Source organism: Eschrichtius robustus, chromosome 21 (genome assembly GCF_028021215.1).
Source record: "Eschrichtius robustus isolate mEscRob2 chromosome 21, mEscRob2.pri, whole genome shotgun sequence".
Taxonomy (NCBI): domain Eukaryota; kingdom Metazoa; phylum Chordata; class Mammalia; order Artiodactyla; family Eschrichtiidae; genus Eschrichtius; species Eschrichtius robustus.
The window spans coordinates 17249129-17268594 of NC_090844.1; the positions used below are offsets into that span (position 1 = coordinate 17249129).

Sequence of the window (19466 nt, forward strand, 5' to 3'; positions counted from 1 at the left end):
GGACAACCTGGAAGAAATGGACAAATTCTTGGAAAGATATAACCTTCCAAGACTGAACCAGGAAGAAATAGAAAATATGAACAGACCAGTCACAAGTAATGAAATTGAAATTGTCATTAAAAATCTTCCAACAAACAAAAGTCCAGGACCAGATGGCTTCACAGGTGAATTCTATCAAACATTTAGAGAAGAGCTTACACTTATCCTTCTCAACTCTTCCAAACAATTGCAGAGGAAGAAACACTCCCAAACTCATTCTATGAGGCCACCATCACCCTGATACCAAAACCAGACAAAGATACTACAAAAAAAGAACATTACAGACCAATATCACTGATGAATATAGATGCAAAAATCCTCAACAAAATACTAGCCAACAGAATCCAACAACACATTAAAAGGATCATACACCATGATCAAGTGGGATTTATCCCAGGGATGCAAGGATTCTGCAAAATACGCAAATCAATCAATGTGATATAACATATTAACAAAGTGAAGAATAAAAACCATGTGATCATCTCAATAGATGCAGAAAAAGCTTTTGACAAAATTCAACACCCATGTATGATAAAAACTCTCCAGAAAGTGGGCATAGAGGGAACCTACCTCAACATAATAAAGGCCATATACAACAAACCCACAGCAAACATCATTCTCAATGGTGAAAAACTGAAAGCATTTCCTCTAAGACCAGGAACAAGACAAGGATGTCCACTCTTGCCACTATTATTCAACATAGTTTTGGAAGTCCTAGCCATGGAAATCAGAGAAGAAAAAGAAATAAAAGGAATACAAATCGGAAAAGAAGAAGTAAAACTGTCACTGTTTGCAGATGACATGATACTATACATAGAGAATCCTAAAGATGCCATCAGAAAACTCCTAGAGCTAATCAATGAATTTGGTAAAGTTGCAGGATACAAAATTAATGCACAGAAACCTCTTGCATTTCTATACACTAATGATGAAAAATCTGAAAGAGAAATTAAGGAAACACTCCCATTTACCATTGCAACAAAAAGAATAAAATACCTAGGAATAAACCTACCTAGGGAGACAAAAGACCTGTATGCAGAAAACTATTAGACACTGATGAAAGAAATTAAAGATGATAGAAACAGATGGAGAGATTACCATGTTCTTGGATTGGAAGAATCAATATTGTGAAAATGACTATACTACCCAAAGCAATCTACAGATTCAATGCAATCCCTATCAAATTACCAATGGCATTTTTTACAGAACTGGAACAAAAAATTTTAAAATTTGTAAGGAGACACGAATAGCCAAAGCAGTCTTGAGGGAAAAAAACGGAGCTGGAGGAATCAGACTCCCTGACTTCAGAGTATACTACAAAGCTACAGTAATCAAGACAGTATGGTACTGGCACAAAAAGAGAAATATAGATCAATGGAGCAGGATAGAAAGCCCAGAGATAATCCCACGCACCTATGGTCAACTAATCTATGACAAAGGAGGCAAGGATATACAATGGAGAAAAGAGTCTCTTCAGTAGGTGGTGCTGGAAAACTGGACAGCTACATGTAAAAGAATGAAATTAGAACACTCCTTAACACTATACACAAAAATAAACTCAAAATGGATTAGGGACCTAAATTAAGACTGGAAACTATAAAACTCTTAGAGGAAAACATAGGAAGAACACTCTTTGACATAAATCACAACAAGATCTTTTTTGATCCACCTCCTAGAGTAATGGAAATAAAAACAAAAATAAACAAATGGGACCTAATGAAGCTTAAAAGCTTTTGCACAGCAAAGGAAACTACAAACAAGACGAAAAGACAACCCTCAGAATGGAAATAAATATTTGCAAACGAATCAATGGACAAAGGATTAATCTCCAAGATATATAAACAGCTCATGCAGCTCAATATTAAAAGAACAAACAACCCAATCCAAAAATGGGCAGAGGACCTAAATAGACATATCTCCAAAGAAGACATACACATGGCCTAGAAGCACATGAAAAGCTGCTCAACGTCACTAATTATTAGAGAAATGCAAATCAAAACTACAGTGAGGTATCACCTCACACCAGTTAGAATGGGCATCATCAGAAAATCTACAAACAAATGCTGGAGAGGGTGTGGAGAAAAGGGAACCCTCTTGCACTGTTGGTGGGAATGTAAATTGATACAGCCACTATGGAGAACAGTATGGAGGTTCCTTAAAAAACTAAAAATAGAATTACCATATGACCCAGCAATCCCACTACTGGGCATATACCCACAGAAAACCATAATTCAAAAAGACACATGCACCTCAATGTTCATTTCAGCACTATTTACAATAGCCAGGTCATGGAAGCAACCTAAATGCCCATCGACAGACAAATGGATAAAGAAGATGTAGTACATATATACAATGGAATATTACTCAGCCATAGAAAGGAACGAAATTGGGTCATTTGTAGGACGTGGATGAATCTAGAGACTGTCATACAGAGTGAAGTAAGTCAGAAAGAGAAAAACAAACATCGCATATTAATGCATATCTGTGGAACCTAGAAATATGGTACAGATGAACCGGTTTGCAGGGCAGAAATTGAGACACAGATGTAGAGAACAAACGTATGGACACCAAGGGGGGAAAGTGGCGGGGCGGGGATGGTGTTGGTGGTGTGATGAATTGGGAGATTGGGATTGACATATATACACTAATATGTATAAAATTGATAACTAATAAGAATCTGTTGTATAAAAAAATAAATCGAATAAAATTCAAAAAAAAAAAGACGTTTCAAAAACTCTAGAAAACTTATCTAATGTACAAAAATGGTCCATAATTTATAAAGGTAAACTCGTATTTAAATGTTAAATTCCATTTTATTTTAATTAGTTCTATTTATTTATTTTTTTAGACCTCAGGCAGTTTATTTTACTAACTAGTTTTTTTTCAAATGTACTTATAAAAGTATATTTTGAAAAAAAAAGTATATTTTGCAGTGTATATATATACATATGTTTAACACAAATAGACTCATACTGTGCATACTCTTCTGCAAGTTGCCTTTTTTTACTTAATATATAATGGACATCTTTCCGTACTAGTTTATAAACCTCAGCCTCTTTTTAACAGCCTCATAGGATTTATGATAAGGATGTACCATAAGTTATTTAAATGTTTTGCCTCTGTTAGGTGTTCCCAGGCTTGGGTTTCGTTTTGTTCTGCTTTACTTTATAAACAATACTGCACAGAACATCCTTGCCCACAGATCCTTGCGTGGGGTGGCCACACCCATTTTAGAAGGCACCATCCTCGAATAAGGCGCCAGTGTCTCAAGGAGGATCTGGCAGTCATGGTGGTAGTGTGTTCACACCTGACTTCCATCCTGGTTCTATTCATACTTCAGGGCCCCCCCATGTAAACAGTTGGCAAATCTGCTACAAAAGTTCACGAGGAGCCAGGTTTCTATAAACACTAGGATCACCAATCCCTCCAACCCCTGTTTACCCACCTTTACTTCAAATATCCATGCAGTGAGCTTTCTCTTCATTTTCTGATAAACAAAAATAGGTTTATTTCTACCTATTCAAGGTCAGGTTTTACTTTTTACACTTTCTTCTCAGAGTTTGAATGTGCTCACAATCTGCCCATTCCTGGCTGCCTGTTCATATTTTTATTTTGCTTTAGAATCTTGCTGTAGAATCAACTCCTGCATGAAGGAATCAGCTTCTCCTTATTTCAACCCATACAACTATGAACACTTAACTCCTTTAAAAAATTATGTCTTGATGTAGCTATAAATATTGACATCAAACCACTATGTGTGTGGTTAAAAGATCAACTAGTACAGAGGACCTAGGAGGAAAAGCAACAGTCCCCTTGACTTTTAAAATTTTAAAGCTTCCTTTACCATTTTTCTTAACCTAAAAAGCAATTAATAAACAATAGTTAATAATGTTGCTCTATACTGGGGATACCTAAGGGGCTATTTGCATTCTTCTTAACTGAGTTGTATAAGCAGAGTAAAAAGTTTCTCTGAAAAATAATTAGGCTTTAGAAACTGAGATGGTTACTATATTAGGTCAGAGATATTCACAGCAAAATTTATCATTTTCATATGTCTCTTTTCATCTGCTAAATATAATTGCCTTTTTATTTGCCTTTTGTAACCATAAAATAAAATTCAGTGTGCAAATAAAAATTCCATGCAGCTCAACACATAAAAGTTGTTTTTACAGTGATTCAAAATCAAAGCCATCCTATCCCATCCTGGCCTCAGTGAAAATGGTTTCAGTTGGAGCAGAAATGTGGGATGACTAATAGCCAATCTGAAACAAATGCAAGACTATGAAACTACAGAAGATTAGAAGTCACCAGTGTTCAAAGCTTAATTTCCCAGATGTCAAAAGTACAAGATTACATGCTTTTATAACATCAAGATAGTTAAGATAGTTCACAAAATTTTGCCCAGTGAATTTTAAATCCAGTTGACCCCAGTGGTCTATAAAAAATGTAAAGACGCCTTTACCTCAGTGGCACTACCCTTGCTGCTCCTAAAAATGCAATTGTAACATACTTCTACCTCTGAACAGAACTGAACAAGAACTATGTACTAATACCTGGGATTCTGGGAATGAAAAAGAAAATATGAGCTGACTGCCTGTCCGCCACTGTGCTAAATACTTTCATAGATGTTTATCCTCACTTTAACACTTTTTGTTGCAGATGAGAATGTGGAGTTCCAAAGAAACTGGATAAACTTGCCCCAGCCAATGGCAAATCTGGGAGCTGTACCACCATCCACTGGTCTAGAAGACTGTTTCTAAAAGACTTCACTAGCACAGGTCAGATTTAAACATAAAAACACAGAATGAGCCCAAATGAAAGCATCAATTATGTGGTCACGTCCCCCCTTAATCATGTGTTTGATAAGTCAGGTGAAAAGGAGCAATATTATATTAATAACTATCACATCACATTAGTTGTCTTGAAAGAAGCTCTTTTTCTCTGCCCCCCCCCCAGTTTTATTGAGATGTAATTCACATACAGCACTGTATAAGTTTAAGGTGTACAACATAATGATTTGACTTACATACATCATGAAATGATTATCACAGTAAGTTTAGTGAATATCCATCATCTCATATAGATGTAAAATAAAAGAAAAAATATTTTTCCTTGTGATGAGAACTCTTAAGATTTACTCTCTTAACAACTTTCATATATAACAACTTTCATGTTAATTATAATTATTATGTTTTACATTACATCCCTAGTAGTTATTTACCTTATAACTGGAAGTTTGTACCTTTTGACCACCTTCATGCAATTCCCTCTTCCCCTACTCCCTGCCTCTGGCACCCACAAATCTGATCTCTTTTTCTATGTTTGTTCGTTTGTTTTGAAGTAATTGACCTACAACACTATGTTAGTTCCCGGTGCACAACATAGTGATTCAGTGTTTCTATACATTACAAAATGATCGTCACAATAAGTCTAGTTACCATATGTCACCATACAAATATTACATTATTAATGATTATATTCCCCAGGCTGTACTTTTCATCCCCATGACTCATTTATTTTATAAATGGAAATTTATACCTCTTAATCTCCCTCACTTATTTCTTTTTCTTTATATATTCCTAATGTCATATGGTTTCAAGCACTGACTCAAAATATACAACATGCCACTATTAAAAACATGTGCTGAAACTGTAATGATAATCCTCTCACATCAACCCCTACCCATATGGACTGGCCCATCCTACAAAATGCATTGTCACTAGCTATAAATAAAACAGTCATTAGAGCTGACAAAAAGTTGTAACAGCAAAGTGTCAATCATCTTCTTTCATGATTTGAGGTTTTTCAAAGCGGCTGAGCATATGCGTGTAAACACATTTCACTGGATCACATTTTGTATTTCAGATTCATATGTTTCTTAGGAGAAACCCAAGTTGAACTTAGTTCATAGTATCAAGCACCAGATCATACAGCCCTTCTCACAGAATCAAGTCAGATCGATCTGTCAGTGAGGTTAAGGGTTTTGACAAGAGCTTATGTGTGTGTATATTTCTCAAGGAGTGAGACAAAAAGAGAGAGAGAACAATTTGGGGTTTAAGAGCAGCTATCATAATACAGTCAGCTCTTCCTGAATCCCAAGCACCTCAGTGCTTAGAATTGTGCTGTCAGATATAGTAGCCATTAACCACATGTGGATATTGACCACTTGAAATGCACTAGTTCAAATTAAGATGTGCCGGAAGTGCAAAATACAATCTGGATTTCAAAAACTTAGTACGAAAAAATAATGCAAAATACCTCATTAAAAATTTTAATTGATGACGTGTTTAAATGATAATACTGTGGATATATTGAGCTAAATTAAATATATTATTAAAATTAATTCCACCTGTTTCTGTTTTGACTTTTTTAACGCGGCCACTAAAAAATTTAAAATTAAAAAAAGTCTTAATTACCCATATATCCAAAAGAATTAAAAGCAGGATCTCAAAGAGATATTTGTACACCCATATTCATACCAATATTATTTACAATAGCCAAAAGGTGGAAATGACCCAAATATCCATCAACAGATAAATGGATAAACAAAATATGATATGTCCATACAACGGAATCTTATTCAGCCATAAAAAAAGAATGAAGTACTGACACATGTTACAACATGGTTAAACCGTGAGAAAATTATGCTAAGTGAAAGGGGCCAGTCACATAGTATGTGATCCCATTCACATAAAAGTTCATAATAGAGAAATCTATAAAGACAGAAAATAGATTAGTGCTTGCTAAGCTCTGGGGGCAAGAAGATGGGGTGATAGCTAAAGGGTATAAGGTTTCTTTTGTCGGTGATTAGAATGTTCTAAAATTGACTATGGTGATGGTTGCATGTATCTGTGAATATCCTAAAAACCACTGAATTGTACACCTCAGATGGGTGAATTCTATGGCATGTGAATTATATCTCAATAAAGCTGCTTTTTTTTTTAAAGAAAAAAAGGGGGGCATCAGAAAAGGTAATCTAGGTGGAGAAGAGGGAGAAGAAAATTTCAGGCAGAGGAAGTGGCAGCTGCAAACAGACAAAGCTGTAAAAGGGCAGATTTGTTCTTTCCCCTGACGGACACCCCACAGTTCAGGGTTTTCAACACCCCCACGGCACAGGAGCAGAATCCTTACCAGGTGAAGCTCTCCAGGTTGACCCTGCCCACAGCACTGCTGACTGCTCCCCTAAATGTGCATGCATGCATACCCACTGAAACTTGTACCCCTCCTGTACCCTTCCTGGAAATGATTAGGAAAAAAGACTGCACAGAAGAAGAGAAAAAAATAAAAATAAAAACCCTGCATTTTTGCAGTTGCAGTGGTTAACAGAATGCATTAACCATTAACTTGTTAGCAAAGCTACATAATTAGCATAGTTGCTAAGAACCACAGAAGCTGCTAAACAAAGATAATGTAACTTCTTGAACTAACAAATCAAATGGGAGTATTTATAAAAACAGGAGTGGTGGGGGTTTTTTTCTTACTGAATTGCGTGAAAATACCGTATATTTGAAACACAGAGAAATGTTTTTCCCCCAACCGCATTTTAAAAGCCAGAAATACGACTAACACCATTCCATTAAAGAACTGAAACACTTTGCATTATTGCTTTTTACAGTCCTCTCTAAGTCTACACTCCTCACCCAACTGAATAAAAGGCTGCTAAACTGCTACAGTGCAGGGGAACTTCTGACCGGTGATTCACTGAACTAGCAGAATGATGGAAAGGCTGACCTGCTCAGCCTACAGATGAAAGAAGACAATCCAAGATGAAACTGTATTGTTATGTGATCTGTTCACCCCTTGTACTTGAAACAAGATGGAGACATCAGGATTCACCCCAAAATTAAAGAAATGCTGAAATGCTATTCTCCAAAACGGAAGCAGAAGGCTACACGGTACAAACGGCACCTGTCATGTGACTGAAAACATGAAGAGAACTATGGTATTTTTCAGGCTTTTTTTTTTTTTTTCATTCAAATACCTGTGGATTCATTACCAAAGCTTGTTGAATAATCCCTCAGGTAGCAAAGAACTCAGGAAGAAACAGAACTTAATTATACAACCTTTTCCACATTTTCAAAATGTATCTTAGTCTTGGCCAGGAATGTTCTAGATTCCTAAACGGTGATTTACGTGATCCCATGACATGGCCTAATAACACTAGCATGCAACTAGCATATATTCTAAACCCAAACTTGGGACGCACCGTGTGGTATTAAGGACCCAAACAAGGCAAAATTTACATCACTTTCTGGAGGCGGGCAGGTGGTTCAGAGTGGGTGAGCGGCTCTGCTCCGTGAAGTCACCCAGGGGCTCTGATGCCTTCTGCCTCCTTCCGATATCCCTCAGGGAATTCTAATTAGCCACATAGTTAAAACTGTCTACCCACAACGTCTACATTTTATCCTATGGGAAGAGGCAAGGAGAGAAAGTGGATACAAAAATCTCCTTCTAAAGGCATTTCCTTGCTGTGGGGCTTAGACACGCAGCCTTGCCTTTTTGTAAGGGAGGTTGGTCTATGTGGTCTCTTGCTGGGCAGCCATATGCCCGGGAGGGTAGGACTTTTGATGCTAAGGAAGCTGGGAGATGGACACTGGAGGAGTTACTGCGGCTACACTTGGTTTAACAAAGCATTTTTGTGTTTCTTCTCAATGCAGGAGTCTGTATACTTGGAAAGAGTTGGATTTTTCAAAGTATTTGACATTTTTTAAATTCACCTGCATACTTTTCTATACATTCCATAATTTTCCATGCAACTCCATCCTCCCAAACTCTCGTACTGTGTCCTTGGAAATGGACTATCTGTACCAGCTCCCTAAATCTTCTCTTAGAACCTTAAGTTCCACTTTGAAAATGCCCTTCACCTCCTTGCCATTGGTGAAGACTACTTTCCCAGACTCCCTCTCAATAGGAAGCAGTATTTTTTCCCCTCCCACCCCACCAAGTACATAATGGCTTAAGATGGGATAGGTACCCTCCTAGGTCCCACTGATATGGCTCCTTCTTTCTTCTTCAAAAGGCCCAGTTCCCTGAAGCATGTGCCATTCGACTCTACCACCTGCTATTCCCTGGAATCATTTTCAGACTTCCCATGTTCTTTTCTTCATGCACCAAGGAATTTAGTGCCAAGTTCTGCCTTTCCCTCATCCCTCCTCTTGTTATCATTTTCAGTGACATTAGCTTCCATGTGGATAATCCATCCAGCAGTGAACTCTCAAATCCTTTGTCTCCTCTCTTGCGACTCTCTTTCCTCTGCCACACCAGAAGGCCCAAACTCATGATCATGCCTCAGCCCTTGCCATATAACAATGAATGTACCACCCTAAAGGTATTAAATTTAACATCTCACTCTCCACTAGTCCTTTGTGTCTTCCCAGCACACTCTAGGATACCTACTTCAACAACTTTCCAATGTCGTAAACCACAAATCCACTGACTTTATAATGTTTTTATTACTCTTCATCCCCTCCTTCCTTCCTTTGCTCTTTCCTACCTTAGAGTCCAGGGCCCATCATTAAAATAATAATATTATTAAATTACATAAATTATAACCAGAGATTTTTGTTCCATTTTATTCACACAACAAAGCAATATCCCTGGTTAAACACAATTATTCTCCTACTTAGCCCTGTCACTGAGTAGCTGCAATGATTGTTCACACTTTAACTTCATGGCTGCTAATCTAAAACTCATACTTTTCATCTTGTTTATGTTTTCCTTTACTGTGCAAAAGCTTTTAAGTTTCATTAGGTCCCATTTGTTTATTTTTGTTTTTATTTCCATTTCTCTAGGAGGTGAATCAAGAAGGATCTTGCTGTGATTTATGTCATAGAGTGTTCTGCCTATGTTTTCCTCTAAGAGTTTTATAGTGTCTGGCCTTACATTTAGGTCTTTAATCCATTTTGAGTTTATTTTTGTGTATGGTGTTAGGGAGTGTTCTCATTTCATTCTTTTACATGTAGCTGTCCAGTTTTCCCAGCACCACTTATTGAAGTGGCTGTCTTTTCACCACTGTATATGCTTGCCTCCTTTATCAACGATAAGGTGACCATATGTGCGTGGGTTTATCTCTGGGCTTTCTATCCTGTTCCATTGATCTATATTTCTGTTTTGGTGCCAGTACCATACTCTCTTGATTACTGTAGCTTTGTAGTATAGGCTGAAGTCAGGGAGCCTGATTCCTCCAGCTCTGTTTTTCTTTCTCAAGACTGCTTTGGCTATTCGGGGTCTTTTGTGTTTCCATACAAATTGTGAAATTTTTTGTTCTAGTTCTGTGAAAAATACCATTGGTAGTTTGATAGGGATTGCATTGAATCTGTAGATTGCTTTGGGTAGTAGAGTCATTTTCACAATATTAATTCTTCTAATCCAAGAACATGATATATCTCTCCATCTGTTTGTATCATCTTTAATTTCTTTCATCAGTGTCTTATTTTCTGCATACAGGTCTTTTGACTCCTTAGGTAGGTTTATTCCTAGGTATTTTATTCTTTTGTTGCAATGATAAATGGGAGTGTTTCCTTAATTTCTCTTTCAGATTTTTCATCATTAGTGTATAGGAATGCAAGAGATTTCTGTGCATTAATTTTGTATCCTGCTACTTTACCAAATTCATTGATTAGCTCTAGTAGTTTTCTGGTAGCATCTTTAGGATTCTCTATGTATAGTGTCATGTCATCTGCAAACAGTAACAGCTTTACTTCTTTTCTGATTTGGATTCCTTAATGGGAGAAAATATTTGCAAATGAAACAAGTGACAAAGGATTAATCTCCAAACTTTACAAGCAGCTCATGCAGCTCAATATCAAAAAAACAAACAACCCAATCCAAAAATGGGCAGAAGACCTAAGTAGACATTTCTCCAAAGAAGATATACAGATTGCCAACAAACACAAGAGAGGATGCTTAACATCACTAATCATTAGAGAAATGCAAATCAAAACTACAATAAGGTATCACCTCACACCAGTCAGAATGGCCATCATCAAAAAATCTACAAACAATAAATGCCAGAGAGGGTGTGGAGAAAAGGGAACCCTCTTGCACTGTTGGTAGGAATGTAAATTGATACAGCCGCTATGGAGAACAGTATGGAGGTTCCTTAAAAAGCTAAAAATAGAAGTACCATACGACCCAGCAATCCCACTACTAGGCATATACCCTGAGAAAACCATCATTCAAAAAGAGTCACGTACCACAATGTTCACTGAAGCACTATTTACAATAGCCAGGACATGGAAGCAACCTAAGTGTCCATCGACTGATGAATGGATAAAGAAGATGTGGTACATATATACAATGTAATATTACTCAGCCATAAAAAGAAACGAAATTGAGTTATTTGTAGTGAGGTGGATGGACCTAGAGTCTGTCATACGGAGTGAAGTAAGTCAGAAAGAGAAAAACAAATACCATATGCTCACACATATATATGGAATCTAAGGGGGAAAAAAATGGTTCTGAAGAACCTAGGGGCAGGACAGGAATAAAGATGCAGACCTACTAGAGAATGGACTTGAGGATACGGGGAGGGGGAAGGGTAAGCTGGGATGAAGTGAGAGAGTGGCATGGACTTATATACACTACCAAATGTAAGATAGATAGCTAGTGGGAAGCAGCCGCATAGCACAGGGAGATCAGCTCGGTGCTTTGTGACCACCTAGAGGGGTGGGATAGGGAGGGTGGGAGAGAGATGCAAGAGGGAGGGGATATGGGGATATATGTATATGTATAGCTGATACACTTTTTTATAAAGCAGAAACTAACACACCATTGTAAAGCAATTATACTCCAATAAAGATGTTAAAAAAATAAAAATAAAACTCATACTTATTGCTATCCAGCTGTTCTGCTACATTTCCCTTGTAAACAATATCCCAATATCCAAGACATCTGGGTATTTCACGTCTTCTCTTTTCTCCTCTTCCTTCTCAGCTGCGGAATTGAAGCAACCCAACAGAAACTCCCTCATCTTCCCGCCACCAACTACAATCTACCAGAGCTTTGCCTCTTCTTATGACAGCATCAAGGTGTCCCTATTCCTATCACAAGGCAACACCTCCACCTGCACTCTGGGCCCCATCATCTCTCACCAGCTCAAAGACTGTGTTTCAGCCCATATCCCCTGTCTCCCCTGCATCATCATAACTTCCTGTACACTAGATAATTCTCATCAACACAGAAACCGACTCCAAAATATCCCTCAGTTAAAAACCCTCCATTAGGAGAAGTAGCCACAGTGGTGAGGAGAGCCATGGGTCAGGCGGCCAAGGTTTTACAGCTCTTTAAAACACTGCACAGCACCAGATAACAAGTTTTTAACAATGATGCTAGGGCATTAGAAGCAGCCAGAATAAAGATAAACGAAGAATTCCAATGTAAAGAAGTGAAACTTCTCCTAAAAAAATAGAAGAGCTAATAAAAATAGGTTCTAATGTTGAATTGATGCTGAGAACATCTGTTATACAAGGTATTCACACAGACCACAATACGCTGAAATTGGTCCCTAGGAAAGACCTTCTTATAGAAAATTTGCCATATTGTGATGCACCAACTCAGAAACAATGAATTTTTTTAGAATAAAATTAAGTCTTTATCATTTTTAATTTTAAAATATATAACTCTGGCTAAACTCCTGGAAATGCAAATATTTTCCTCTGAAATGGCATATTGAAAATGAGTGCATTAAAGTATAGTTTCATAATTTTAAAAAAAAAAAAAACCCTCCCTTGACTCGAGGTCGCTCTCTGGCTCTTTCCCTCATTTCCACTCCGTCACATCACATTCTCTCTTCCTCCCATTCCAGTCAAGCATCCATCCCATCGCTTCCTCGAAGCTCCATGCTGCCAAATACAGCAATTCCTTTCCTTGCCGCATCTTACTCTACTTCTCAGCAGGATTTGACAGAGCTGATCATTACTGTTGAAACATTGGCTTCTATGACATCATATGCTTTTGGTTCTCCCTCTACTTCTCTGGCTACTCTTCAGTCTTCTTTGATGACCCCTCTTCCTCTACGAGATTTCTAAACCCAGGTTTTTGCCCTGGGCCTTCTTCCCTTCTTTATTGATCGTCTCTTCTGGCTAAGCTAATTCAGGCCCATGCTATTAAATCCTACCTCTAAGCCAATAACTCTCAAATTTATATTTTCTAGTACTGAGGTCCAGACTAGTATGTCTAACTGTCTTCTCAATAACACTACTTAAATGTCTAACAGGCCTTTGAAACTTAACACATCCAAAGCAAGACTCTTGACTTTCAACCCAAGTAAATGGTACTATCCAACCAGTTGTTCAGGCCCAAAGTCTAGAAGTCCCATCCTTTTCTCCTCATTCCCCACAGCTAGCCCACTAGTTGAATCCATCCTTTTCCCTCTATTGCAATTATACCATCCTAGTCCTACTCATTATCTATTTCCTAAACTATTATAATAGCGTCTTAACTGATTTTCCTAATTTAATTCTTGCCCTCTTATAATCCCTTATCCACAAAGGGACCACAGTGATATTTTTAAGTCATAAATCAGATCATGTCATTCCTTGCTTAAGCCCTCCAGTAACTTGCCATTTATTTATCTTAGATAAAACTCCAACTCATTATTATAGCCCACAAGGCCCTATATGATTTGTTCTTGCTCACCTTTCCATTTTTATCTCCTCTGGCATCCTATGAGTATTTCACACATACTCCATTCTTTACCGCCCCTGAAACTTCTGTTCTTGCCTTTTCTTCTAAAATGTTCTTCTCCTGATCTTTGTATCTGTCTCCTCTATTTCCTAACAATCCTGTTCATTTTTTATTTGTGGCAAATATTCACATAAATGAGTTTAAAACACATATACATTTGACTCTATATTGTATTTAGATCAACCATGGGTTTATATAAGTGTTATATTTAGTTCCAGCAATTTAGATCATCCATGAATGCAAGTATGATTTTTTTAACATGAAACATAGTTTAATATAGAAAAGTAAAAAATCTAATGAAAAAGTCATATTGGTTGGAAAATATATTTTTTAACTTTATTGGGGATCATTGATTCTCCTTCCACTTAAATATTATACTGTGTGAATCAAGCACTTTCTCAAAACACAGAATGCCCTTGTTAAAAATTAAAAACTGAAGTGATAGGAGCAAGCTCAGAATTGAGAAAATACTTTGACTTAAATAGAGCAATGTGCTTGCTGTACTCTACTTTGTTATGGTTTGTATATAAATATTCTTATAAATAGTTCAGAAATAAAGCATTTGACAAATTTTAACACTACAATCAATTTCTCTAATTTACTAATAGGTAAATTTCTAATTACCAATAAGTAAATTTCTAATTTTCTAATAAGTAAAGTTAATTTTCTTTATCACTATAAAAATTTCTCATGGAACTCTATTCTAGTGGTAGGAGACAGGCAATAAACAAATGTGCATATGGATAATAATGTCTGATAGTGATAAAGCCATGAAAAAATTTAACACTGTAAAGTGATGTTGAGTGGTTAGGAAGTGGGTCTAATTTAGACAGCAGAGGCAGGAAAGATCTCTGAAGAGATGACGCGAGTTCTTAAGTACCGATAATTGTGTTGTGAAATGATGTATTCAGATCTTCAAGTGATTTGAATACTGTATCTTTATTCATTGCATATCTAGTAGTGAGTTTTGAAGAAAAACAAGAATTTGAATGAAAATGTTAGAAAAACAAAAGCAAAAGATAAGCCTACCTCAAACTATTCTTGAAATATGATTGTGCAGACTTTCCAATTCAAAGAAGTAAAAAGTTACTTTAATAAGTTTCTGAAGTGCCCAAATGAATCAGGGTAGCCATCCCATTCAGAAGCCTCCCCATTTAGGTTTCTACTGCTTTTTATTTTATAAGATTCAAATATGACTGTCCGGGACCTCCAAGGAGCAGTGGTTCTTCCTCAAGAGCAGGGACCATTCATCTTTGTCTTCCTACAGCCCTGCACACCTCTGGGCATATCATAGGTATTCAATATTCATTTCATCAACTAATCAATCAATCTTCTTATCCTCCAATGTAAAGCTAACCAAGATCCTGACATACAGAGGCACTAAATGAATGTTTGTTGAATTAACATGTTACAAATACATCATTCACCTAAATCCCTGAGATTAGACAGCAGCAAATCAAAAAGAACATTGTCTTTGAAGACAGACAGGTCTGGAGTCTAGAGAGCCCAGCTCCATTCCTCACTATCTATTTAAACTTAAACAAGTTAAGTAATCTTTCTGGACTTCAGATCCTTCATCTGTTAGAAAAGGATAATAGTTTACAATGTGCTGTGAAGATTTAAAAGGCAATGTGTGGAGCCCCTGCTAGAGTTTCTGACCCAAGGTAAGCTCTGGAACAGTAAGAATAGATACCACAGTGCTGTTATTGTTAAGTATCTTGTACATATTTATGCCTTGGGTGCCCACAGATATAATTAGTAATGATTATTTTCATCATTGTGGGCACCTGGAGTACTTATGAGATTTTCCTCCAAGCAGGGCAAAACCAAGAACAAATATTAATGCTCCAAACACTTACTCTCAGTCTCAAAGACTGAGCAGAACAAGACATGAGAGTCTTCTCTCTGGCTAAGTGCCTCTGCTAGAAGCAAGCTGATGGGATATGCATAAAATTAGGGCTTCTCGCAGAGAACCATAAGTTGTAGATAGGTTTCTTCTCAGAAAAGAGTTATTCTGTTGGTATTTTTGAATGACAATAGTATGAAATTACAATACAAAAACAGGTGTTGTTGTTATAACATCTTTTACAACATTTTCCTTTTTCATTTCTATATATAAAGGATTTTTATTAATGCATGACTCAGGCCATAAACCTTAGCATCATCCTTGACTCTTTTCTTTCTCTCACACACTACATCTTATCCCTCAGGAAAATCTGCTCATCCCACTTTCAAAATATAATCAGAATCTGACTTTTCTCACCACTTCCAGAGCTACAACTTGGTTCAAGCAGACATCATTTCTCACCGGGATATTGCACTAGCCTCCAACCGATCTCACTGCGTCTACCACTGACCCCTACAGTCTATTCTGGGCACCACAGTCAGAAATACCATTTTAAAACTTAAGTATTATCACACCACTCCTCTGCTCAACACCTGCATGGCTCGCCACTCAGCATAAAAGACAGCATCCTCTAAACGGCCTATGAGGCCATCCATGATCTGGCCCCTCACCTGTCCAACCTCCTCTCCTACAACTTCACCCCCACTCACTGCCGCAGACACACTGACCACTTTGCTTCCCCAGAAATGCAAGAGACAAGTGTATACATTGTGATCTCTGCTCTACCAGCTCCCTCTATCTAGAAAGTTCTTCTCTCAGATATGTTTTAATTTGCATTACCCTAATACTTAGTGATGTTGAGCATCATTCCAAATGTGCTTATTGCCATTTGTTCATCTCTGGAAAAATGTCAAGTTCTTTGTCCATTTTTGAATCACGTTTTTTGTTATTGTTGCTGTTATTGAATTGTAGGAGTTCTCCATGTAGTCCAGATATCAATTCCTTATCAGATTTTTCTACTTCTACAAAAAGTCATTGGGATTTGATAGGGATAGCATTAAATTTGTAAATCACTTTAGGTAGTATTGGCATCTAAACAATGCCAAGTCTTCCAATCCATGAACACAAGGTGTCTTTCCAATTTATTTGTGTCTTAATTTCTTTCAACGTTTTGTAGTTTTCAGGGTACAAGTCTTTTACCTCCTTGATTAAGTTAATCCCTAAATATTTCATTCTTTTTGATGCTATTTTAAATAAAATTATTTTCTTCACTTCCTTTTCAAATTGTTCATTGTTATTGTACAGAAATGCAGCTAATTTTTATAAGTTGATTTTGTATCCTATTAATGTGCTGAATCTGTCTATTAGTTCTAACAGGTTTTTTTTGTGAAATTGTTAGGGTTTTCTTCATATAAGATCATGTCATCTGCAAATGGAGATAATTTTATTTCTCCTTTCCAATTTGGGTGCCTTTTCTTTCTTTTTCTTTCCTTGTTGCTCTGGCTAGAGATTCTAATACTATGTTGACTAGTAGTGCCAAGAGTGGGCATCCTTGTCTTATTCTTAGAGGAAAATCTTTCTTATATTATATTGACCTAATTTTCTTCTATTCCAAGTTTGTTGAGTATTTTTATCATGAAGGAGTGTTTAATTTTGTCAAATTTTTTTTCTGTATCAATTGAGATGATCATATGATTTTTTTCCCCTTCATTCTGTTGGTAAAGTAAGTCCCCTACATATGAACCTTCAAGTTGTAAACTTTCAAAGACTCGAACATGCGTTCACATGTCCAATCATGTAAGTTATTTCACATGTCTGGCATACATTGTCACGTGTGTGCATCCTCTACAAGTGGTTGTGCTTTTGTGTACTTTACTGTATAGTACTGAATAGAGTACAGTAGCATAATATCTTTATTTCAAGCTAGATCTTCAAGAGGACAACTTCACTGAACTCCTTGCTGTGCAACACGAGCTTACTAATGAAGACCTGATGGAATTGGAGGCCCAGAGAAAGGACGAAGACAGACAGGAGGAAGAAGTAACTGAAGAACTGAAGAGGTTCACGATGCAGGAAATGGCAAGGGGATTTTCTTTATTTCAGGAGGCACTGTTAGTTTTGAGGCACAGGACTGAAACATAGAACGGTACACGAAGGCTGCAGCAACCGTTCAGAATGCAATCCAGTGTGACAGTGTCATCTATGACAAGAAAAAAAGGGCTACTACCCAGACATCACTGGATCGTTTTTTCAAGAGGATAGAATTGAATCCAGCAAGGAACCAGAACCTGTGCCATCAACATCAGGTGTGAGTGAAATTGCAGCTTGCCTTCCGTCTCCTATTGCTGACGATCCTTCAGTTCTACCATCTCCCACATCCTCTCCCTCCTCCAGTCAGTAACTCTTCTTGCCTGTTCACTCAATGCCAGCCCCTGCATGCCAGCTGTTGTACTATATTACTGCACTTTTCAAGGTACTGTACTGTAAGATTAAAAATGTTTTATTTTTTTGTTTGTTTTTTATGTATTGTTTGTGCAAAAAGTATTATAAACCTATTACAGTACAGTACTATATAGCCAATTGTGTTAGTTGGGTACCTAGGCTACCTTTGTTGGACTTACGAACCAATTGGACTTACGAATGTACTCTCGAAATGGAACACATTCACATGGAGGGGACTTGATATATTACATATTACATTGATCAATTCTGTGTGTTGAACCATCCTTGCATTCCAGAAATAAATCCCACTTGGTCATTATATATAATCCTTTTAATGTGTTACTGAATTAGGTTTGCTAGTATTTTATTATGGACTTGTGCATCAATACCCATCAGGGATATTGGTCTGTAGTTTTCTTTTATTGTAGTGCTTTGTCTGGCTTGGTATCAGGGTAATGCTGGTCTCATAGAATGAGTTTCGAAGTGTTCTCTCCTCTTCAATTTTTTGGAGAAGTTTGTAAAGGATTAGTGTTAGTTCTTCTTTAAATGTCTTTTAGAATTCACCAAAGAAGCCACCAGGTCCAGGGCTTTTCTTTTTTGGGAGGTTTTTTACTATTGAGTCAATGTCCTTATTAGTTATAGGTTTATTCAGGTTTTCTCTTTGTGATTCATTCTTTGTAGGTTTTGAGTATCTAGGAATTGGTCCGTTTCATCTAGGTTATCAATTTGTTGGCATAAAATTGTTCATAGTACTCTCCTAATCCTTTTTATTTCTGTAGAATAGATAGTAATGTCCCCACTTTCATTTCAGATTTTAGTAATTTGAGTCTTCTCTTTTTTTTTCTGACTCAATCTAGCTAAAGATTTGTCAATTTTGGTAATATTTTGAAAAATCAATTTTGGTTGCATTGATTTTCTCTACTGTTTTTCTATTCTTTATTTTATCTCTCAGCTATAAACATTTCCTTCCTCTGCTAGTTTTGGGTTTAGTTTTTTTCTTATGAATATAATTAATTTTAAAATTTTCTTAATGTCATCGCTGAGGTTGCCCTCCCCAAACACCACAGTGCTTTTTTATGGTACTTTTCGCTACTTAGTATTATTCTTTTTTTTTTTTTTTAAATTTATTCATTTTTGGCTGTGTTGGGTCTTTGTTTCTGTGCGAGGGCTTTCTCTAGTTGCGGCAAGCGGGGGCCACTCTTCATCGCAGTGCGCGGGCCTCTCACTATCGCGGCCTCTCCTGTTGTGGAGCACAGGCTCCAGACGTGCAGGCTCAGTAGTTGTGGCTCACGGGCCTAGTTGCTCTGCGGCATGTGGGATCTTCCCAGACTAGGGCTTGAACCCGTGTCCCCTGCATTGGCAGGCAGATTCTCAACCACTGCGCCACCAGGGAAGCCCTCTATTTTTTTATTATCCCCATACAATATATTATTTAACCTAGCTTGGTTAGGAC

General features: G+C 37.2%; 1 pseudogene; it reads left to right on the plus strand.

Annotated features, from left to right (window-relative positions):
* Window positions 1–12292: 12292 nt before the first annotated feature.
* Window positions 12293–12617, plus strand: LOC137756057 (complex III assembly factor LYRM7 pseudogene; annotated as a pseudogene).
* The last annotated feature ends 6849 nt before the right edge of the window (window positions 12618–19466 follow it).